Source organism: Ursus arctos, unplaced genomic scaffold (genome assembly GCF_023065955.2).
Source record: "Ursus arctos isolate Adak ecotype North America unplaced genomic scaffold, UrsArc2.0 scaffold_5, whole genome shotgun sequence".
Classification (NCBI taxonomy): Eukaryota; Metazoa; Chordata; class Mammalia; order Carnivora; family Ursidae; genus Ursus; species Ursus arctos.
In genome coordinates this window covers 57,270,332-57,293,972 of record NW_026623067.1, presented here as the reverse complement: position 1 = coordinate 57,293,972, position 23,641 = coordinate 57,270,332, and the positions used below count along the sequence as shown (strand labels likewise).

General features: G+C 41.2%; 2 protein-coding genes across 5 annotated transcripts in view; one reads left to right on the top strand and one right to left on the bottom strand.

Annotated features, from left to right (window-relative positions):
• The window catches only part of PTCD2 (pentatricopeptide repeat domain 2), a 233,511-nt gene that overhangs the window by 44,306 nt on the left and 165,564 nt on the right, over nt 1-23,641 (bottom strand). The window lies entirely within an intron of this gene.
• The window catches only part of ZNF366 (zinc finger protein 366), a 69,199-nt gene continuing 58,076 nt past the window's right edge, over nt 12,519-23,641 (top strand). Inside the window, exons 1-2 of one of the 3 annotated variants that reach the window (XM_057307436.1) lie at nt 12,519-12,724; nt 18,428-18,473. The gene's annotated coding sequence lies outside the window, so the exon portion shown is untranslated. Of the gene's footprint in view, nt 12,725-18,427; nt 23,575-23,641 lie in introns of all 3 variants that reach the window. The other 2 variants (XM_057307435.1, XM_026498812.4) reach the window with 2 other exon arrangements.

Sequence of the window (23,641 nt, the reverse complement as noted above, 5' to 3'; positions counted from 1 at the left end):
GTGTTTTATTTCCCCATAATGACTGGCGGTTTTTGACAGTGTGTTGGGCCCTGTACTTTAAAAATTATTTGCAAGAATAATTTGAGACTTAGCATGATAGCATCTTCTTCCAAAAAGGATTTTCGTTTGTCTCTGCCAGACACCCGAGGTGCTATCTGTCTAGCTCCAGCTCCAACCAAGTTCAAGGCTTAAGGTTGCTGGACCGTCCACCTGACAGAAAGGCAGAAGGAAACTGTGTGCAGGGATTGGTTTATTCATGATTCACTTAACTGTAGCTGCAACTCTTTGAGATCTCAGTATAAAAAGTGGTTGACTAGAACCCTACCTCTGGTGGACTGCAGGTCTTTCCTTTTGCCCCCGGCCCCAGGAATTTATCAGAAGTACAGTCAACTTTTGCAGCTATTTCTTTAGGTTTGGCAAATGCCCAGAAAGCAAAATCAGATTTGAATATCAGTCTTATGCTCTGGGTTCTCCTCTTCTAGATTTTGGCTTTTAAACTTCTCACTACCTTGTTGACATTGTGAGGCTTTTAAGAAGATGTTTTTCGTGTTTCATCGAATTCTTTAGGTTTTTTTAGTGGGAGCGTTGGTCCAAATTTCCCAGTCATCAGTTACTGGGAGTAGAAGTTACCATTTAGTCATCAGAGGAAAGGAAATTTTTCATAGTCCTTTATTTCTACTTTATGTTTATCAATTTGTTAGTCCCTATAAAGTACTTTGCATATGCCAAGAATGTAATTTATTCAACAGAACCAAAATTATTACAGAGCAATCATCAAATCCATCCTTTCAAAGAACCCTATCTGATATGATGCAAAATAGTTCATAAGAATTTTTAAGTCATGACTACTTCGGGCCTTTGGACTTTAGTATGATAAACTTACACCCACCAACTTGTAAAAATGTAATGGATAATCCAGGGATCATATATAAGATACATACAGAATATATCCTACTAACAGCACTTGCTCTTCCCACTGAATAAAGGCCTCCACCCCTTCCCTTGCTTCTTTCAGATGTTTTCTCTGTCCTCACCTTCTCATTGAGGCCTTCTCTAGACATCTTATTTGAAACTAAATTCTACCTCATTCCCACACTTAATTTCTCCCTGTTCTTTTCTTTTCTCCATCTTCTTCCACCATTTTATATACTATATATTATATATCTTGTCTCTATTTTATGGCTGCTTCTCCAATCTTGATACATCTGTTTAATCTCTCAATTCCTTGGTTATAAAACAGGACTAAGAAAAGTATCCCACCATTCTTCCTACAGCTGTTTCACAGATAAGTGTGGTAATAGATCAGGAAGAGATTCTAAAAAATGATTTTTTGGGAAAAAAAAAGAACCAAATGAAAATTCTAGAACTGAAAATTACAACATCAAAAAGAATCTACTGGTTGGGCTTTACAGTAAAATAGAGAGAACAGAACAAAAATCAGTGAACTTTAAAATAGTTCAAACAACGGTAGAAATGAAGAACAGAGAGAACAGAGATTAAAAAAAAAAAAGCACAAATCCTCTGAGACCTGTGGACAATAGCAAAAGGTCTAATATATGCACAATTGGAGTAGCTGAAGGAGAAAAGAGAAAAAAGGGGCAGCAAAGAATATTCAAAACAAGAACAGATGAAAAACATCTCAATTAGGAGAAAGATTTAAATTTACAGATTCAGAAAGGAGACCAAACCCACAGAGAATAGATTTAAACACACACACACACACACACACACACACACACACACACACAAGCACAGGCATATCAGTGTCAAACTGCTAAAAATGAAATTTGAAGAAAAAAATCTTGAAAGAACCAAAGAACTTTTACAAACTTATTCCACACCAAATAAAATACTGCAACCAAAGTTTAGTGAGCTTGGAGTACTGGGGAAAATTTTTCACTGGAGACACTGCTGTTTTCACTACATAGCACATCAGGTATGTCAGGAGTTCACCGACACCAAGTGTCAGATAAAATAGAGATGGACAGCTGGAGAGGACACTAACAGCCCTTTATTTCCCTTTTGGTTGGCCAAGTCTCCCCAGGGGAAACAGGATGATACGGGGTCACTGAAGGCAGAGTTTTTTGGCATAAATCATTCAAAAATCAGGGAAAGAGAGAAGTGAGATCCCCATGGTAAACTTGCAAGTGGCCTGACCAGAAAGTCTAGTGCTTCTTGCAGCCAGGGGAATTTCTGAAGTAGAATTAGAGGAAAGAAATTTGGGGGAGATGGGGAAGACCCAGAAGATTTTGATTATTTGCCAGCCTTTGTTTCCTCGATGTGATGTTCTTCCCTCACACTGTAGTCTAACCCTTCTCAGGGTGGGTAGGTCGAATGAACAAGTGCTTTGAAAAGTCAGAAAGCAGATAACGCTTTCCCTTTCCTTTCATAAATACATCACAGAGTTCTAGAGGTAGCTGTAGACAGATCAGTTTTCCAGGGAAGGGTTATTACCTCGTTTTGGCAGATGTGGTGTCTTTAGTTCATGGAGGAAAATTTTAATGACTGAAAACAAATAAATAAAACTCCCAAATGTAAACCCAAAGTTTGCTGCTTGTAATTATGTTTTCCATGCTAGACTAGAAATGAGCTTATGGTTTGTTTGTGATGTAAACCCCCTTTCCTCTTTTTGTTCCCCCTTCCTTCCCCACCCACCCATCATCCCCTCACCATCTTTATGCTCTAGGGTCAATACTCCAGAGGGAAGGGAGGAGTACAGCAGTCCAAGCAATAGGAGCAGTCTGGTTGCCTGATGTGGAGCCAAGGCCCCAGTGTCAGGTCCCAGGGCTGCACGCCGATGGGAAAGGTGCAACCTCACAGCATCTCGGCCAGTCTTCCAGGCCTGTCTGCAGCCCTTCCTGTAAGCAGAGGCCTTTTCCTGTGTTTGAACTCACCACCAATGGCTGTCCTACCAAAGGTAAACAGCAGCAGTCTAAGCAAACTACCCTTTTTCCAAAAAAAAGCTTTTAACTTTTCTTTTGGAGGAGGCAGAAGGGGGTTGTTTGAGGACTGGGTGGAGGACGGGGAGGAGGTAAGACCAGAGGAAAGAAGTGACCCCAAGCCCTGCCCTGTGTGTTCTTTTTTTTCTTTTTTCCTTTTCTTTTCTTTTCTTTTTTCTTTTTTCTTTTCTTTTCTTTTCTTCTTCCTCCTCCTCCTCCTCCTCTTCTTCTCCTTCTCCTTCTTTTTTTCCTTTTCACCTCCCTCATTATTTTTGACTGGCTCCTTTGTTCAGGCTGCCTTCTATTCACTGACAGCTGCTTTGAACATCAGTCATATCAGGTCATCTGCCAAGCTGTAAGCCTCTGGCCACATCATTCTGAGGCCTCCGGTTTGCCAGCTTCAAAGCGCCTCACAAGTGGTGATTTGTCTCCTTTGGGATGAATGTTAAAAGATGGGGGAGCCTGGAAAAACTCGTGACACCTCTGGAATTAAGACTTCTATCTCATTTTGCAGAAGAAGAAAGCAGGACTGGGGCGCCTGGGTGGCTCAGTCGGTTGAGCATTGGACTCTTGGTTTCCACTCAGGTCATGATTTTGTGTCCTGTTATTGAGGCCCACATTGGGCTTTTTACTCAGTATGCTCAGTACAGAGTCAGAGTCCCTTGAGAGATTCTCTCTCTCCCTCTCCCTCCCCCTTTATTCCTCCCCCCCTTGTGCACTCTCTCTGAAATAAATAAAATCTTTAAAAAAGAGAGAGAGAGAAGAAATCAGGACCAAAGAAGAGCAGTGAAGCCTATTGCCAGACCTTGTGGCCAGTAAGTGGAAGGATGGGGAGCCAGGTCTCCTCACGTCTAGTCCCAAAGGAGTTCTTCTTGATCCTTGCATTTACTTATTTGGGTTTTTTTTTTTTAATAAATAATACATTTTTTAAAAGATATTATTTATCTGAGAGAGAGAGCGAGAGCACGAGCAGGGGGGAGGGGTGGGGGGGAAGAAGCAGATTCCCCACTGAGCAGAGAGTCTGATGCGGAACTCGATCCCAGGACCCTGGCATCGAGACCCGAGCCAAAGGCAGACACTTAACTACTGAGCCACCCAGGTGCCCCCGGTCCTTTGATTTAAAACCATATTTCTCAAGGAATCTTAGCCAAATCAAAGGTGCCTCAGTGCTGATGACATTCAAGAGGAGATGGGGGAAGGAATGGTGAAGGAGAATGCCTAATGGCCCCTCCAATGGAGCTTCTTCTCTTTGGTCTCATTCATTCATTCAACAAATGTCTATTGAGCAATTTCAATGTGCCAGGTAACTTCTAGTTGCTAGAGATACAACAATGAACTCAGAAAGGTTGGGTTCCCATAAAATTTGTAATCTGTTGTCTGTACTAGTCTCTAAGTAAGATTATGTTTTTGGTAAGATGGTTCTGTTAATTCTTTTTTTTTAAGAAAGTATTTACCATATCTAGTTTTCAAAGCATTAACTGATATTCATCAAACACTCACAGCATTAAGTGGAGATTTTGCCACTACACACAACAAATTAGCTGCTGAGTTTTCAACCCCTGGCAATTTGAAATCTATTTAAAAAAGAAAAAAAAAGGACATCTAAAAAGAGAATTTGCCCAGACAGTATCATCTCCACTCACTGACACGTGTAGGAGAGAAATAAAGAAACAAATCAGATGGTACAGATGGTTAGCTGAACTCTTATATCTGTTATATCCACACCAGGGGTCACTAGTAGATTCTCCTCTCAGGTATTCCAGGCAGAATGCAGTCAGTATGTGAATACTTGAAAGTTGACCTCCTTTGTTTGGTGGTGGGGTGAATGTGGGTGTGGCAGTTAATAGCCTTGTTGAGGTTCAGAGTCAAATTGTGATTGCCACCAGCAAATATTCCCTCCTGGGATTTGGGGTTTCAAAATTTAAGGCCAAAAGTAAACTAGCAGCCTCTCTGGTGCTAATGTATTAATTATCTTTCAGGGTGTAACAAATTTCCCCCAATCTAGTGGCTTCAAAAGCACAAATATTAATTACTTCACAGATTCTATGGGTCAGGCATTGAGGAAGAACTTAGCTGGGTGATTGAGCTCAGGAGCTCTCATGAGAGTGCCATCAGAACGTGGCATCCGAAGACTGGACTGGGCTGGACAATCCACTGCCAAAATGGTGCACTCACAGGGCTGTTAGAGGAGGCCTCAGTCTCTCTTCATGTGGCCCTTTCCACAGGTTACGTAAGTGTCCTAATCACATGACAGCTAGACTGCTTCCCCCAGAGCAAGCAATCTAACAGAGTGAATGAAGAAGAAATCTCAATGCCTTCTATGACCAGTCTTCTAAGTCCCTCCCCCGCACATCTGCCTTATTTTTTTTTTTTTAAGATTTTATTTATATGACAGAGAAAGAGAGACAGGGAGAGAGGGAACACAAGCAGGAGGAGTGGGAGAGGGAGAAGCAGGCTTTTCCGCTGAGCAGGGAGCCTGATGCTGGGCTCAATCCCAGGACCCTGGGATCATGACCTGAGCCAAAGGCAGACGCTTAAGGACTGAACCACCCAGGTGTCCCTGCCTTATTCTATTTTTAGAAACAAATCACTAAGTCTAAGTGATTAGATCTCAAAGGATGGAAAAATTGGGCCCCACCTTCTCTTAAAAAGAAGAGTATCAAAGACCCTATAGACATATTTTAAAGCCATCAAATTTAGGTTCCTTTCTCATATAAAATTTATTTTTTTTGTAGGATCTTAAAACAAACCATGTTTCATCTACTAATACTTCCCTAAAAATTTTAAAAGCAAACCACCATACCATCATCATCTCCCTCAAATTAATAATTCCTTACTATCTTTTAAAAACAATGTTTTCAGTTCTTAAAATCTTTTTTTAATGTTTTTTTATTATATTATGTTAGTCACCATACAGTACATCCCTGGCTTCTGATGTAAAGTTTGATGATTCATTAGTTGCGTATAACACCCAGTGCACCATGCAATACGTGCCCTCCTTACTACCCATCACCAGTCTATCCCAATCCCCCACCCCCTCCCCTCTGAAGCCCTCAGTTTGTTTCTCAGAGTCCATAGTCTCTCATGCTTCATTCCCCCTTCTGATTACCCCCCCTTTCAGTTCTTAAAATCTTAAAACCAAGAGATTCCAAATCAAAATTCAGATTTCTTATTTTTTAAAAATAATATGATCCAGTCACATGAGGCCTATGTTCTCACATGGTCACAAAACACTTTAGATGGGACGTGGACCCTTCAATTTGTCATGCTCCCTACCACACCCTCTTGTATTAGGCAGGGGGCACTGATTTATGGTTCATTTAATATTTGGGTTTATCACTGGTCTAGGCCCAAGGAGGTTGAAAGATGTGCCGATGGGGTGGAGGGAGGGAAAAGCCGACCACCAGTGTGAGTCGGGTCCCAGAAGATCAGGAAATGAGACAGGGTGTAGGTTTTCATAGGGTAGCAGCAACGTTGGGTCTTACCTATGTAGGGCTGTAGAGATGACAAGGATAACAAGAGATCTGGGCATTAGTCAACATGGTCTTGGAATATTTGGTGGATGGTCCTGTACAGAATTTGGCCCTGAGGACCTAGAGCCCCAAGCACAATCAGCCACCACTGAGGGGACCATGAATCACCCAGCATATATCAAGTTTCAGTGCTTTTCCTAGGACTATGAGAGTTACAACACAAGAAGAGAGCCATGAAAAATGATGAAGAATTGTTAAGCCAGCTTTATCATATTTAATTTAATTTATAAATACAAAGAGAGTTATTTCTTGTCCCTTGTGTGCCACAGCCACATGCAATTTTAGGGTGCCTGGAGAGAACCTGTAGGTGGAGAAAAAAACCTTTGTGACCACTCTGGAGGAAGACTGAAAGGATCAGCTCTACAGAATTGTGGCGATGAATACTGGAGGGAATGCTTGCCTATCTCTAGCAAAATAATGAACCCGCATTTTCTTTTTAACACAACTACTGCCATTCCTTAAATTAAAAACACCCATTTGCTTGTATCAGATTTCTGGAGCTCAGAATGCACTTTCCCATAGAAAGCACATGTTCCTTGGCAATTAAGTCCATAGGCCAGTCCATAAGACCCATTATATGCTGGAACTAAATCATAATGCAACCAATCTATCACATTTAACAGACTTCCTCAGAAAATTTCAGCCCGAATTCTAACATGGAAAACCTAGAGCACATTTTCCCCAACCCTAGTAGTTTAAACACTGAGTTATACTCCACCCATCAAACACCACTCCTTGGCCAGGTCTCATGCCACTAGTTTTCAGTAACAGCACTGGGTGTATGCTAGAGGAAAAGGAATTTTCTTGGGTAAATGTTAAGAAATTTAGTCATGAGGATACACCTTAGGCCAGTGACAGCGAGACAAGCAGACCAGAAGGCTGGGGTGGAGTAAGGCAGGCAGGTTCTCAGGTTTGGAGGCTGCGGAAATTGAGGATGAGGGTGGGGACATAGTAGAAGGTGTTGCCATTCAGGGTATGAATCTTTCATAAGTCAGCTGTTTGTGTGCCAGGCACTATCAATATTCATTTTCCCGCATCCTCTTGTCACACAGCATATCAGCATAGCTCTCAAATCTCATCATCCCATGACCTCTCTAGGCATTAACATGCCCACCTGCATCTCCTGATAAGCTCTTGCTGGTATGATCAAATCTAGACAAGACTTTTCAACTGTTCATCTGCTCCCACTCTTGCCCCTCTAAAACCCATTCTTTGCACAGTGACCAAAATAGGCTTTCTGAAATGCAAATCTGAAGATGTCATTCCCCTTTGTAAAATCTTCAATGATTTCCGATCCATCTTAGTATCAAGCCCAGAATCCAAACTTAGAACTACCGGGCTGCTCCCTGCATAAGTGGCCACCTCCCCATCTTTGTCTGGCACATACCTACTCAATCTTCAGGTCTCAATTTACATGTCATTTTCTTAGGAGGACCTTCCCTGACCTTTTGTCCAGATTTAGTATCCAAATTGAAGCTCTCCTAACTCCTCTATTTCCTCTTCAGAGCACTGACCACAACTGTAATTATTTACACATTCAGGTACAATCTGTTCAGTTTGTTTGATGTGTCTCTCCTCTATCAGGCAGTGAAATCAAGAAGCACATTAACCACATCTAGCACAGGGTCTTTTGGTCTGTAAGACATGCTCACTAAAGGACTGCAGAAGGAGCCTCTGCACCACACATTTTTACCTTTTATGTTATAAAGCATGTTACTCTCCAATTTGAAGGGCCATTCACTGAGATTTTACGATGTGACAGAAGTGTTTGTTTAGAGGGCAGGGCAAGTTTGAATCGGGGTTCTAGGCCAGAATTCCCTGGGTTTGAAATCTTACTCATCATGTGATGTTGGGGGAGTAGGAGAACTTCTCCATGCCTGTTTCCTCATCTATAAAAAAGAGGAGGGAAAAGACAGTAAGAACACCTACTTCATAGGGCAGTTGTGACGATGGAGTTATGACATGTAGCGTGTTTAGAACGGTGCCTTGTACTTGGTAAGTCTGTGAAAGATGTTAACTATTCTTCTTTACTCCTAACACTATGAAAACTAGGTATTATGTTATATTGCCCCTTGGCAAATAAGGAAACTAGAAGCATAAAAAAGACTTTCTTCAATAATGTGTTTAAATAAATCCTTCATACCATTTTTGCATGCTGAAAAAAAACTAAAAAGGAAGAAAGAAATGAATGTTCTCACGTTTTGAGAGTTGAGACGTGGAGGATGTTGGGGCTTGGCAAGATGAAGAGAATAAATCCAAGATACAAAGGAAGCGTGAAGGCACTTTCAGGCCCAGGACCAGGCCTTCTCTTTTTGCATTGATATGATGAAACTTAGCATGTCCATGAGAAGCGAGAGGGAGGAGAACAGATCGATTTTCTACAGAATGTGGAAGGGAGAGGCATTGTTGAAGGAGCCTGACTCAGAGTAGCATCTCCAGGCTGTAGGAGGAAGTCAGATCTCTGGCTCCCAAGTCCTTCCAAAGCTCCTCAGGAACTCTGCCAGTATCTCCAAGGGCATCACACCCTCAAACAGAATCCATCTGAATTAAAAAAAAAAAAAAATTCTATGCCATGCATCTCATGTAAGAGGAAGCAAATGCCAAAAAACAAAAAACAAACAAACAAACAAAACAAAACAAAATCAAGCAAAAAGGTTGTGAATCACTAATGGACAATCGTCCTAGAGAGAGGTGATTCCTGTATCAGACTTTTTAAAAGACATCTGGCAGGGACAGGAATTCCTGGCAGCCCACTTATAAGGGTCCCAAACTAGAAACAACCCAAATGTCCATCTGTGATAGAGTGGATATATAAATTATGGTGTTGTCACAATACAAATACTCCCTAGAAACATGAATGAATGAACCACACCTGCACTCTACAATCTCACAAATACAATCTTGGGACAATGAAACCCAATACAAAAACTACAATCTGATATCATCTGTTATGTAAATTCAAAACCAGGTAATTCACACCATATCAGGTGCGAGATGTCAGGATCATGTGACCCTTGAGGGGAGGTAGGGGAAGCAGTGGCTGGAGTACTACGGGTCAGGGGGTCTTCTGTTTCGGTTACTCAGATGTGTTCATTTTGTGAAAGTTCACTAACATACACTTATTTTTTGTGCACTGTTCTGACTTTATGTTATATTTCATTCCACCCTTCATTTCCTCATCCTCCATGATTGGGGTCATGTTAGTCCTGGGGTCAACAGACAGCCCTAGAGTTCTGGATAATCAGAAGCTCGAGGAATACCAAATAGGATTCTTCCGAACTGGGAATCCATTTTGAGTACAGCTCATTTCTGTCGTGCTGGTTCTGAGTCTCGAATCACTGCTTTGGCCTCACTGAATTTTACATCTTGGTTTTTCTTCTTGTCCTCTGATCCAGTCATAGGGTCTTGCAGTCCTCTTTCTACTCAATCTCCACAGTATCCAGTGCAATGTGGGGCTTAGCTGAGAGGTGAGTGCCTGAGCCATAGTCCATTTCTGCACATGTATTCCCTCAGTTGTCTGCAGCACACACATCCTTTCCCTTCACTTTCAGTCAAAATCCAAAGAAGCCGCGAGACAGCTGGGCACTAAGCTTCACCAGCTTGAGTGACCTGCTTAGAAATCTCTCCTGCAATACCTCACGGGAGAGACTCAGGAATTTCAGCTTCTAGACACCCACTGGGTGATGTTCCAAGTATCACAGGATGACTCTTCATGTGATTGGCAGGGCAGGGAAGGAGGGAGAAGCCTTTCCTGTGAGCCTCCCAGGCTGGGTCACAATGAGGTACGTGAGTGGAACGGCCTGGCACGGGCACGGTTGAGAACTCTTTTTCAAAAATTGTGGCGGGCGTATCAAGACCTGTGCCGCTTCATGGTATTTTGAGAACATTCGAAATGGCCTTCTAGGTTTTCCAGGGGTGACGTGGCCAGATCCCGACTGGATGCCGCTCTGTTACATCAAAGCCCTGCGGCTCGGATGGCACATGGCCCCGGCCAGTCCAGCCTGTCTTTGGGCGGGTCAGCTGGCTCGCAGAAAACAACAGGCCTCAACGTGACAGTTCCCACATTCTGCAGACTTAAAAGGGAAATCCTCTGGCCTCTGACTGGGCTCCTGGGGCTCTGCCCTGGCCTTGCCTGAGGCCGCAGGAGGAAGAACAATAAGGAAAGGGGGCCTGTTGCTGTCACTGACTCTTCAGGTGATCACAGACATCTTCATTCCTGCCAGAGTTCTGAAGCCTGAGCTTCCTTGCTCCTCCAAGTCCCCTCACTGCCTCTGTTGACTGATGCCACAGAAACCTAGCCCAGACTCTGCCTACTTCTCCTCACTCACCCTCACCTCACCCCCACCTACTTCCACTTTCTAGTGCACATCCCGGCAGAGGGCTTCCTCACCCTCACAAGCACTCCAACGTTTGCCCCCAGTACTGCTACTCCTTTAAAAACATCCATACCTATCCCTTCTCTGCTCATTCTCTCCTGCTCTTCTTTTGCTTTCTTAGACTCTCACTGTGATTTTCCTTCCCATTTCTACAAAGGGAGGGTACAGAGGAAGGCCAGCAGGGGGCCGAGGGCCCTGGAGCTGACTCAGGAGACAGAGGAGCATTTTGGGTTTTGTCACTGATGTGTGTGACCCTGGGCAAGTGAGACAAACTCTTCTCTGGGTGTGAGTTTTCTCATGTGTCCATGGGGTTGGGGGACCCATACCAGAAATGCGTATGTTGTGCCAGAAGTGATGCCACGGGGAATGCAAGGAAGAGACTGTTCTGGCTCTTATAAACCTACTCAGTAACAGTCTCTTCATGTCCTCTTTGATATACACACACATATTCAGAGAGATGGATGGATGGATGGATGGATGGATGGATGGATAGACAGACAGACAGATAAATTAATGGACGAAGAAAATTGTGGGTATAAAAGAGTAACCTTACTCAACCACTGAACCCAATAAAAGTCTTTCAGAGAGACTGAATCAGAATCTTTCTTTCCCTGAATTCGCTTTATTTGCTCCTTGTGTTCAGGTGTGATTCTCCACCCCGTTTTTTCACAATTGAGTGAAATAAGGAAGTACCTTAAAGCTGGTTTTTCTTCTGCTGCCACAAAGGTCCACATAACTGCTGGTTCCTGTTTGTGGTGAAAATGGTCTTAACCAGATGAATGAAAGGCACAAGATACACAACACGGTCAGAGCGCAACTACTCTAAACAGAGCTCACGCCGACCCACTGAACTGCCAAGCACCTCTCCCTTGTTAAAGGATATTCCTCCATGTCTTTGCTCCTTCTAGTCAGCCTCCCCTTCCCTTTGCAAAACCTGGCTGACTTATCTAAGACCTATGCTGCTTCACAGTATTTTGAAAACAAATGAGAAATCACCTTTCAGTTTTTCCAGAGATGACTAAATCCAACACGAGCTAACTATGTCCAATGGCAGTGTTGGCAAGTGGCTTTTTTTTTTTTTTTTTTTCCTTTTTGAAAATACCGGCAAAGATGGAAGCTTGACTTGGTTGGCTGCACAGAGCTCAGGACCAGTGCATTAATCTGCTTTGTTCCTGGAAGAACTCTAAGCATCTAGAGTGAGGCTACAAAATTGCAGCAATGCTGGTGTTTCAAAGAGCCCAAGAAGAGCCAAATGCCCTGGCTGACCGGCACCCTGCCCAGCCTCACAGGCTGAGGTCTGCCTCAGTGAGCACAACAGACCAACTACTCCTTCACTCAGAAGCAACATGAAATGATTTGTTCCCTTTTGGCTGATCAGTTCTGCAAACCAGATACCAGAGGCTACAAGCTCAGGAGAGCCTGCCTTTCTGGAACACCATTTGTTTGGACAGGCCAAGCCAGTAAGGCTTTTCATCTCTTTAAACCTCTTGGGGTGGGGGGAGCATATGTGAGGAATTCCTTTTTTCAAAGATTTTTTTTTTTTTTTTTTGCCCCTTCCAACATTTTGTTTAAGAGAAAATGAGATGTCTATCTTCTGTTTCCTTATTTTTTTTCAGGAAAGCAAAGGGTTGTTGACTTCCTCCCTCTCCCCTCCCTTCCTTCCTTCTTCCCGAAGGTACTCATCTGAGAAAAAGAGAACGAAGTATTGTTCCTGTTCTCTTTCTTAAGTCATTTGAAACATTGTCCCTGCGAGTTCTTTAAGTTCCCTGCAATCTGTACACAAGAGAAAGAGGGAGAGAGAGAGGGAGAGAGACAGAAAGAGCAAGGGATCAGGTAAAGCACTGGGGCTGCTGCAGCCATCCACACTCAGGAGCTGGTAAGTTCCCCATGCAATCATTTCTACTTCCATTTCAATGTCCCTGGGATGGATATTGCCGTGGGCACCTCCAACAGAAAATACCTTGCTGGGTATAATCCTTAATCCGAGGGTATGACTGATGGATGGCCCAGGATTTAAGCTTATACTTTTTTTTTTAAGAGAATACTGATGCTTTATAGTGCTGAGGCTGGCAGACCTGGACATAAAATTGCACTGGGGCTAAGGAGGACGGTGTGTTAAATCTGATTTTTGGTACAGATAGCGTGGCTGGGTTAACCAGGAGCCACTGGAGTGTGTGATGTGTCTTACTAGAGAATTCAGTTGTCCTCAGTGCTATGTCCAGGGAAACTTAGGAGAGTGTCTGCTAAGAACTGTGGTTTGCTCTAGGGCTTTTGTACTTGTTGTCTAGATTGAGGGTGGCCTTCTCTTGTTCTTTTCTTTCCATTCAAGACCCCCCCCCCCAAAAAAAAAAGCATGTTAAGTTATAGCTGTTATTCTGCATCACTGAGGCTGGAAGAAAAAGAAAAGAATGTCACTGTGAATTGTACTGCATGCTTATGTATTCATGTTCCATATATGGATTGAGTGTAAATTTATTATCTATCGTCAATGGACGATGTCATCTGCCACACAAAAGAAGGCAAAGATTTTGGGGCATATAGCTTAAGTTTTGAAAAACAACATGTGGCTAGAATAGGATTAAGATAGATCTCTTCTGGCAGTAGGAGCGAAAAACTAAGCTACAGACGCACTTGAAAAATACTCAACCAGCACCTGGTTTTCCAAGCACCAAATAGAACAAACTGGCAAAGCTTATACAGACAGCTAGTTTTTAAAAGTCTAACTTGCTTCAATTAAACTTGTCAGAAAGGATAATGTTACCAAGAACTCATCATGGCAAGCCACGAGGGAGCCAAGAGCACACTGTCAAAAATAGGCCAGCAAGGTCACTCAGAAAGACTATGTATAATTACTAATAATAACCATTTAATTCAGAGAGGTGTTGACTGAGTGAAAGACAAAGATCACGCAGTTTTTTAAATATTCATTTCTATAAAACTTAGGGAACGAAGTAACCTAGCAAGTGAAAAGTATGATAAAAACACCCAGTCTCTCCTTTATAAATTAATTTGGCCAGACTGCGTATGAACCACAATCAAGTAATTAATCTTTACTCAACACTGAGCCATCATCTTACTAAGACTGAGAAAATATGCTGCCAGCAGGCTGTAATGTATGTTTTGTTCCATTAGTCAGATATCTTTTTTCTTCTCCTTTTTTCAAGAGGCTTTCCTTATGAGCACTGTAAAATGAGCAATGTCAGAGAGGTGTGATAAGCGTTTGCCCGCTTGAGGATGCAAAATTATTCTGATAACACTTGAAAGGGGTTTTCAGCCACCCCATTTCATAGATCTTCAGGTTAAAAGATAGCCAGAACTGACTGACCCGGGCATTTCGCATCTTTTATCAGCAGCTGTGACCCCAGTAGAAAACTCTGGTTTGCGATCTTGACTTGCTTCTTTCGGTTTCGTTTTTTCTTGATAACATATTTAATTTTGCGCTTAATTAAAACAACATCAGAGAATGCTCTATAGCTTTGGTTATTGAATAAAAGCATCAGATGCAATACAGTATGAAAAAAATGACAGCAGAGTCACACTCTCTAAAGATAAGTAAGGCAAAAGGTGGGTATCGTGCCAATGGTGCAGAAAACAGCCACACTTCTAGCATGCTCCTTCACTGTGGCCCGAGATTAAGGAGCTCAGGATATGTTCTCTTCTTTAGGAGAAAAAATGCATATTATTTCCGTTTAAGTTGTTAAGTCATTGCAATGAGCATATTTATTTGATGTTGTGGGAAAATATTCAACTACATAAAGAAAAAAGCCATTGACTCATTTAGTCTAGTTCCTACCACTCTGTCTCCACTCAATTCCAAGGAGTTGGCATTTGTGGAAACTTCCACTGTGTGATTCTTCTTTGGGGTCATCAGAGGCGCTTTTGTGTTATCATCAGGGGAACTCCAGCTTGGAATGATTCAGAATTTGATGCAAAGGAGATTTCTTTAATTAATTTGGGCCAAAACCGTACATCTAATTACAAACTTGTTGAATAAATGTTAAATTATGTTAGGATGCGTCCTGTAAGTCTTCGTGCGGCAATGTGAATCAAATTAGACCATTAAAAACACAGACTTTGTTGTCTTACAAATTTGGGTTTGAATTCCAGCTTTGTCATTTGCTGACTATGGGCCTTAGGACAGGTTGTTCACCCCCCAAGCCTCAGTTTCCTCAAGTGTAAACCTGCACGTAATAGATTTGTGAGGATTAAATGAGATTACGTATGTAACACAATTAACTGTGGCAATTATGGACAATGCCTGGCAAGTAGCAGGAGTCAATCAATATCAGCTGTCATTTTTCTTTAAGTCGTATATTACTTAAGGGTATTGTATTTTTTTTAATGTGGAGAATAGACTATATCTTCCTTAATTTGTGTCATTATCTTTGGTCAATACTACACCAAGGGTCTATCAGAACAAATAGCTATTACTCCTCATACCCTTAGAGTTGGGCACACATTTAGTGAAGGTATCCTGAACCCCAAATTCTTGTAAAATAAAGGAGGGTAGAGCTGAATGTTTTGATGTTCATCTCTGCTCAGGGCAGAAACACCAGAGTTAGCCTCATTAAAATGCCAGCTGTGTTCAACAGAGCTCAATGCAGGGGAAAGGTTGCCTTGGAATAAAGGTTTTCAGCTTAGATGAGTGTTCGGAGAGACTGCAATCACACTGTAGATGTTCCATTCTCCCTTTCACCTACTTCCCCAAACTGTTGAGCTCTGTGTCGTTGGTGACCTTTTCCCTGGCCATGGAGGGCTGGAGACACGTTTTTTGGAGACCATCGTGGCAGTTCCATGACTCAGCCACAGAGAAAGGACTTGAAATGACATGTCTCCTTACTGAGGGCGGCACACTCGGTGATCTCTCCCCCTAAACATTTTCATAAAGAGCCACTTAACTTCACATGGATAATAAGAACACCATTATCACCATAGTGTATGTGTGCGGCTGGAGGTGGGTGGGTGGGGGGTGTGGTTCATCCAACTGCTATTTTTCTCTCCCTCTAAACTTTAAAACGTACATGCTGATTAATTTGTCAAGTAACAATGATACTTCATCTTAGGTCTTGGTTAAACTTCCCTCTCTACTTTCCCGAAGAAAACGTACAACCACAACAACAACCAGAAATCTGTCACTAATAATGCGAAACTTTGAGGTTCTTGGTTGGAATAAGAGTTTCTGATACCATAAAGACTTGTTTGAGCAACTTAATCTTTGGAGAGCAAGTTGACGTTGGGTTGTTCTGTGCTAATGTGCAAAAGGTGTCTTCTAATGTGGCTCATGCAGTCGGACAAACAGCAGATTAGGAGTCAGAACACTGGTTCTGCTCTTGTCTGACCCCACCATTCCCTCTATGTGTAACCTGGAGGGTTTCTTTACTTGCTTGGACCTCAGTTTTCTTATCTACAAAATGATGGAGTCAGAGCAAATCCGTAATTCTCAGCGCGGTCTGCGTGTGTTCAGTGTGAATCAGAATTCACCTGGGGGCTTGTTTACATCTTCTCCCCCACCACTGCACTGCATGATCTATGAGATTCTGATACTGACATCCTATGAGTCTCTAAACAAACGGTGTCTTGTTCTGTTTTCCTCAGGATTGCATTGACACTAAATAAAAATGTATGTTTTAAGAACCATGCTTTTAAGTGGAATTCCTATTCAGCACTGGATATCCTCTCTAGAAATTAGTTTTGAATTTATCAATTGTTATTCTAGAAGCTGTTAGTATTATAAAGTGAGATATATGCTAGCCAAACAATCTGATGAGACTAATTTGTGTTCTATACCATACATGAATCATAAAAAGAGCAATTACTTAGATGTATAAATACTGTAATGCTGTGTGCCTATAGCACTTTTTGATTTATGCATTCCTATATTGTTTTCATCTTACAGTGAACATGCATTATTAATTTAGTCAAGAAAAACAGACACTAAATTTTTCTATTCAAGTTTTAAAAATTATTGCTAGATTCAACCTCATAAACTTTTTGTTTTGTTTTTACACTTTTACAGTGTGTGCTTGCTGAGCCTATTTTAGACATCAGATCCTCGTCCCTAAGTTAATGGTGACATGGAAAGGCAAAAGAATGATAATGCTGTTTGAAAAACCAGCACTCACAAGCCATGTTACATCTCCTTTAATTATAAGAAAAACTGCAACTTAAAGAAAAAATTGTTCTGATTTCCCTGATTTTGTTTCTACCTAAATCACTCAATTTTTTTCTCATACATTTATACCTAATTAAGTAGAGCAGCAATGGACACAGGTCTCCATCTGATAGGAGCAGAGAGACAACAAGTGTTTTGATGGGCACTCTTAGAAACAGTTAGCCTAATAATGGCTGCTCACTTTTGACCATTCAAAAACCAAATACTTTTAGATAAAAACAAAGACATTTAGATAAAAGGATAAGAACATGTCTTCATCAGGAGATATGTGTAATATATGAGTTCACCAGAAAATAGGCACCATGACGACAGGGACCTCATTTGTTCACTGCTGTGTGCTCAGGGTCTAGAATAGCACATGGTATATAACAGATGCACAATAAATATTTGTGGAATAGATAATATGTAAGTGGGCTGAGGAGTGAAATATGCTATCTTAATATAAAGCCAATTGCAGTAGTTAGTAAGTAAAAAAAGTTAGTCAAACTTTTTTAGGGTCTAGACAATGGCAAACTGCCAGCTTGACATATTTATTCCCCGCCTGAATTGACTGCAATTATAGCTTATTCCACCATGATATGCGTGGGGCTGCTACATTTATGTATATTAATGTGTCATCTTGGCAAGGACCCCACCTACTCGCTCGTGGGAGATAAACATTTATCAGATCCACAAAGAAGACTGTTGGTTGCATTTTATTTTCCATTTGTTTTCTGGGCAGATGATGGGTTAGCAAATTGTTTTTGGAGAAAGAGAGAGAGAGGTCATTTGTTTTTCCTTGGCTAAAAGAGCTGTGGGCCAGAATTCAGCTTTGTAGGAAATGCTCAGTGCTCTCTGTTTTTTTATAGGGAGGGTTGTAAATTCAAGTAAAGGGATGCCACTCAGGCTGAGTTTACACAAACATGAAGGGGTGAATTCAGGGAGGGAAATGTGACATCCTTGTGGTGTACAACACCCTTTCCTTTATGTAAGTAGTAGGCAGTAGAGACAATCAAATGAACAAATACTGCATTGAGGCAGTTCTGCACTTATTTGGCCAATTTAAAGCGGTAAATACAATATAAATATAATACAACAAGGGGCCCATGGGGGTCCAAGGTTATTTGTAGTGGAAACTGAAAAAGCTCTTTCTGTTCACATTGATAAAGCCAAGTACCAGAGCACACAAAGGCAATTTTGACCCATTCTCCTATTTTCCTATGTTATGGCCTCACTTGGACCTCATTCCATGATGGCAACTGGTATGAAATGGGAGAAAGAGGCCCCCAAGAGCACTACTACCACCACCAATAGCAACATTTATGGAGGGGTCATTTCCAAGTTTGGGGCCTGCCAAGAACTATATATACATCATTTCACCTAACCTTCCCATTCTAAGAAGTAAGTGCTTTCTTGCTCTCATTTCAGAAATGAAGGAAGACAACCACCTTGTTTAACAGATAAACTAGAGAAAGTAAGTGATTTACTTAAGGTCACTGAATTGATGTTGCTTGTGTTGGGTTTCTCATTAAGAAGAAAATGTTATCTGAGGCTAATAATATTTTTAAAAAATTAGGTATCCCTTCAGGTAGTGTTCCTCAACTGTAGTCCCAGAACCAACAGCATGGCAACACCTAGGAGTCTGTTAGAAAAGCACAAACTCTAGTTCCATCCCAGACCTCCTTGAATCAGAATCAGTATCTTAACATGATCTCCATATGATTAAGGTGCACATTCAAGTCTGAGCAGCACTACTTTAGGGTTTGACCTGTTGTGTATAGAGTGATTTCAGAATGTGGGTTCCTGTTCAAAAGAGTTACAGAGCCTTTTGTTGACTTTGACCTTACCCAAGATAACATAACCCCTCTTGGAGAGTGGTTACAGTGGTTATTACATAAGTCTTGAGTCTATTCAGCTCTGAGCAACATTAGGCATGATTTTTATGGTCTCACTAAGCAGGTCAACTCCACACCAAAGGACCCAGATAATCTCAGAGAGAAAAGGTCTGGGGTATTGTTTTTCAAGTGTGTTCTGAACACCAAACATCAGAATCACCTGGGGCAGATTTCTAGGCCTTCCCCAGATCTAATGAAGCTGGGGAGGGGGCCAAATGTCTGCCTATTCCATAAGCTGCTAGCTCAGGGTAAGGAAGTCCCAACAGGGGTAGTGACAAGTATTTGGGGTGACATCAGCTCCAAAAGACATTCAGCTTTTCAGCAGCTTGAAAAAAATATTAAAGCAACCACACAAGAGAGAATAAATTAAGAGTCCTTCCAGGAAGAAGAGGTACTCTACCAGCTTCTTCCGTTGACTGCTGGAGAATGGGGACAAGAAACCCTGCTACCTGCCTTGAGTCTGCCTCAGGGAAAAAGGTGGGGGCCTCTGGGGTCTCCAACATCACTGCCAAGGAGCAAATGCCAACACATACACCTCACTCTTCCCAGTTAGAAAACTTCATGGAAAGAATCCTTAAAGTTTCCTTTTCATTGGGACTCACCGTTCTGTCTTGGAACAGAAATCAAGAGGGGGTATTGTTGGAGGGGTGGGGAAAGGAAGCAGGGCCGGAAGAGAGTGAGGGAGAGGACCGGAATAGCCTCTGGTTTGCTTCATCCAGGCCTCTGCCTGGATGGAGATGGTGGCTTCTCCCCCTTAATCAAGGCCCTCTGGCCTTCTTCCACAGGAAGTGCAGGGAGACGCAGAACTTCACGTTTTCAACTCTGTTTTATGGAACACCCACTGCAATACACCACCACTTTGTTTCTTGCTGTTTTTCTAGTTCAGGCAGTTTTCTTCCCCACAACACAGTGGATCCTTCCTCCCCCAGCCCCCCCTCTACAGGATTTTTTTGGTCAAGAAAGAAAAAGAGAGATCTTCCAGCATTATCCTAAAAATATGTATATATATACTGAACGCTTTTAAGGTGCTCATGAGAACTGTACTTAATCCATCAAGATGGGGTTCCTGAAACACTAGACCTTGAACTTTTAGGGTGAGGAACATTAAAAAAGTTTCACACAGTTACTCATAGGTATGTGTGGAATTCCTCCTCCTACCAGGTTTTTCTAGAAAGGTGAGTAAGGAGGGACTATTCTTTCTTGATGCTCAGGAGACATCCAGTAATGCAGCAAGCAAGCCAGTGGCTCCTCCAACTTCGTCCACAGTGCTCCTGCCACCCAGTCCCATCTTGGCACAGTGACCCATCTCTGGCTCTGTCTAGGTCCCCAAGGGTAGAGTTCTTATCTCCTGACAGCAGCCCAGGCCCTGGATCTGAGCACGCATGCTGGAGAGAAGGAGTGGAGAGCCCAGTTTGGGGAAAAGAAGGTATAGCCCAGTACTACATCATTTTGAAGAAGGCAATCCTATCTAGGATGTCTTCACAAACTCCAAGGGCTCAGACCTCCCAGTCTTTACAATGGCTTACACTGGCTCCTTTGTGCTCCTTCTGACCCTCCGAGGAGAGGAATTTTGGCATGACATATTAATCCGTGAAGCTGGGAAGTATCTTGAACTATGAGCAAATACTACCCCAGAATGATTAGGACATAAAGTGACAGACTTATTTGTTTTTCAACCACTATGGATTTGGGGGGGAGGGGGATTTGGTTTACTTAATAAAGTGCTATTTCTTCTGTTTATGGCACATGAGCATCACACACGTGTATAAACACACACACACACACACACACACACACACAGATACACAGCCTATCCAAAACCATTGGTTGTTCTAGAAGGAAACCATGGATTAGCACCAAATTATTTATTTGACTCAAAAATGTAGTATCTGCTTATTAATCACCTATACTTCCAAACAGACTTACTATCCTAATTATATTTTCTTTAGGGATATTAAAAAGAGTTTGAGTTTTGTTAGCTAGTGACAGCAGGATAGAAGGTGAGAAAGGACTTAAGTGTTACTGCAAGCAATTCATAAAGGCTTTCATGCACTAACTGTCATTTTGAAAATATAAGTAACACAGGACAGGAGTCAGAGAATAGAGGGTTGAGTGTGCTTATTCACACGCGAATAGATGGCAGATCAGTAACCCGGATGCATATGGAAATTCAGTATCTGACAAAAACAGCATTGCACATCAGAGGGGAATGCCGGATCATGTAATGAATGATGTTAGGGCCACTCAGTAGCTATTTGGGGGAAAAACTTACATCCCCACTTTATTTCTTGAATTAAAATAAATACCAAATACAGGAAAAATTGAAAAGATTAAAAATAAGAACATACAAAATAAGAAAAAAATGAGAGATTCTTTTTTTGAATCTCAGAGTAGGGAACATCTTTCTGGTTTTACCAAGAAGCCTTAGCATTTATTATACATTTTATTACTTAAAGGGCTTCTACAGGGCCAAAACTAAATTAATAAGGTCCAAAGACAAACACAAAACTAGGGGAAACATATATAATGTGTATCACAAGGAACTTAATATCACAAGAAATGGGCAAATGACATGAACTACATTTCACATAAAATGAAACATAGTTGGCTCTAAAATTTATAAATAAAAGATACTTATCCTACTTAATAAGCAAATACAAATTAAAACCATGAGATACTATTTTTTACCTACTTAATGAAACAAAAGATGAAACATTTGTTAGCATATTTGTTTCTGGGGATCTGGAGAGTATTGTCATGCATCTGGTGCAAGAGTGGACTAGCAAAACTTACTATAGCGAGAAATTTGTTAATGTCCATCAAAACGTAAAACTGACTTCTCTTGGAATTAACCCTACAATATACTTACAAGATGCAAAAAGACATCCCACAATGCAATATATTTACCACAGCATTATTTGAAATAGGAAGAAAAGATTGTAAGTAGCATAATTATCCATTAATAAGGGACTGATCAAATTAAGCACGGTACGGCTCTAGAATGGAGCATTATGCAGCCCTAAAAAAGAATGAATAGAATAAAGTCCAGGAATGGACTCTAGGCATATGGTCAACTGTGACAAAGGTGTAAAGGTAATGCAATGAGGGAAAGACAATCTTTGAAACAAATGGCACTGGAACGACTGAGTATCTATATGCAAAAGGAAACCCGACCTCAGCCTCTTACTTCACACCATACACATGCATTAACTTAGAGCAGACTTAAATGTAAGAGTTAAAATTATAAAATTTTTAAAAGAAAACTTAGTAGGAAACTTTGTAACTGTGGTTAGCCAATGAATTCTTAGTTATGACACAAAATGCACAGACAATACATGAAAAAATTGATACACTGGACATTGTAAAAATTAAAAACTTATGTTGTTCAAAAAAAAAGGACACTATTAGAAAAATAAAAAGATAAGCCATAAACAGGAGAAAATATTTGCAAAACAGAGCTGATAAAGCACTTGTTTCCAGAAAATATAAAGAACGCTCAACAACTCAAGAATAGCACAAACAACCCAGTTAAAACCTGGGCAAAAATTTTGAATAGATACTGAACCACAGAAGATACACAAATGGCAAATAAGCACATGAAAAAATATGTAATATCAATAAAGAAAATGCAAATTAAAAGCATGATGAAATATAACTGCATATCCAGTAGAATGCCCCAAACCAAGACTGAAAATATCAATGTTCTTGAGGATGTGCAGAAACTAGAGCTCTAATACATCGTCAGTGGGAATGGGATAGGGTGCTGCCACTTTGGGAAACAGTTAAATATACACTTACCATGCAACCCAGCAATTCTACTTCTAGGTAACTACCCCCTAATAATGAAATCAAATATCCATTTAAAGACTCATGCACAAATGTTCACAGCACCATTATTCATCATTGCCCTAAACTGGAAACAATTTGAAGGTCAATCAACTGGTGAGTAGAGAAACAAAAGGGGGTAGATCTGTGCAATGGGATACCACCCAGCCATGAAAAGGGACTACTGTTCTATGCAATAACGTGGTGAATCTCAAAAACACCTTGCTAGGAAAAGAAGCCCGACACAACAGTATTTAAGGAGCCAGGTATATAACAGATATTGAATGATTTCATTTATTTGAAATTTTGAAAACCAAAAAAACTAGAGAGATGAAAAGTAGCTGGGTAGCTGCCTGGGGCTAGAAGTAGTAGCTGGAAGTGACTGCAAATGAGCATAATGGAACTTTCTGGGAGTAATGAAATTATTCCAAAAGTGGGTTTTGGTAATGATTGTACAACTATATAAATTACCTAAAACTCATCACATTGACACTTAGAAATGTATGAATTTTATATAATGTAAATTATATCTCAATAAAGTTGTCAAATTTGTGAATGAAAAAAAGTGAGGAAGTTCTATATGTTGTAATAATGGAGCAACCCCCAACCTGTATAGTTAAGGGAAAAAAGCAAGATTCTGCCAGTCTACATAATGTTATCATTTTTGGGTAAAAAACAAAACAAAACAAAAGTATATTTTTTGGTATGCAGAGAATATCTCTAAAAGGATACAATACACCTGCTAAGAGAATTTGCCTCTGGGAACAAAAGAGAAGAACATAGGGGATGAGAAGGAAAAATAAAATAAGAGGAAAACAGAGAGGGAAGCAAACCATAAGAGACTCTAAACTCCAGGTAACAAACTGAGGGTTGCTGGAGGGGTGGGAGCGGGGGAGGGGTAAATGGGTGATGGGCATCAGAA